Source organism: Mus caroli, chromosome 1 (genome assembly GCF_900094665.2).
Source record: "Mus caroli chromosome 1, CAROLI_EIJ_v1.1, whole genome shotgun sequence".
Classification (NCBI taxonomy): Eukaryota; Metazoa; Chordata; class Mammalia; order Rodentia; family Muridae; genus Mus; species Mus caroli.
The window spans coordinates 83,935,617-83,936,729 of NC_034570.1; the positions used below are offsets into that span (position 1 = coordinate 83,935,617).

The window sequence follows — 1,113 nt, forward strand, 5'->3', positions numbered from 1 at the left end:
CTAATCAGGCCTTCAAATTCTCTTAACTTCTGGGTTTTTTTTTTAATCTTGTTAGGGTTTTTTTTTTTTTTTTTTTTTTTTTTTTTTTTTTGCTTCGGTTAGAGGCCGGATTTTATATGAGGGAGTGATGTAGTGATGTCCTTAAACAGCTCTATAGGTGAGATGATAACCAACTTCCGGACAGTGACAGTCACATCAGGGTCCTGCTCCATCAGCATGGAATGCAACTTTTCTAGTTTTTTTTTTTTTTTTTAATGACTTCTGGATCTGATAGACTAGCAGATGCCAAGGTTGCAGTCTGTATTTTCTTGTTCTGTAGTTTCTTCTTTCTCTCCATCACATGCTCTTCTCTGTTCAGCTCTTGCCTGGGGTTTTCAATGACCTCTTCCTCAACTTCCAGCTCTTCTTCATCATCTTCTTCTTGCTGGATGTCACAGACTGGCTTCTCCCTGGTCTGTGCTATTACACCACTTTTATCGTTGACAGGAAGCAGGTGAATCAACTCCTTCGCTGGTGCAGTGTGCAGAGTTCTTGGCATTCATTTTTTTGTATTTCTCTATCACACTCTCATGCCTTCATCTCTCAGTGTGAACGGGCCTCACTAGAAGAAAGAGGTTTTGTGAGAAAAGATGCTTTTTGTCATAAATTTTTCATCAGCTGTAAGTCATCCTCATCCATCATACCTAAAGGAAGGGCTTCCTCTTCCTCTTCCTCTTCCTCTTCCTCTTCCCATCCTGAGCTATCTAACATGAGTGCTAGGAACTGGAAATGTAACTAATACTCTTGAACCCCTGAGCCAGCTCTCCATTCCAAACATGGTCTACCTTTGATGCTCAGAAAATGGCAAGGATTTATCTATATGAAGATCAAGAATACAAAAAGCCTGGATGGGCTCCTGCTGGTGAAGGTCGACTCATGAGCAAAGAGACCAGTAGAGGAATGGCCATGGCCTGGGTTGCTATGCCAACAGACCTATGTCTCCCAGAATGTAGATAGAGTTTGTTTACTTTTGTTGATCGGCCCATGAGCCATTTATTTGCCATCCACCTCCCCATCTGGGTTCCACAATAGAAACAGCCACTGTGACCTTGGAACATGATCTGGAAAGTGGAA

The 1,113-nt window shown here is 42.0% G+C and overlaps 1 pseudogene; it reads right to left on the reverse strand.

Moving 5' to 3' along the window:
* Positions 1–750, reverse strand: part of LOC110295583 — a 21,096-nt pseudogene extending 20,346 nt beyond the window's left edge.
* Between the last annotated feature and the right edge of the window lie 363 nt (positions 751–1,113).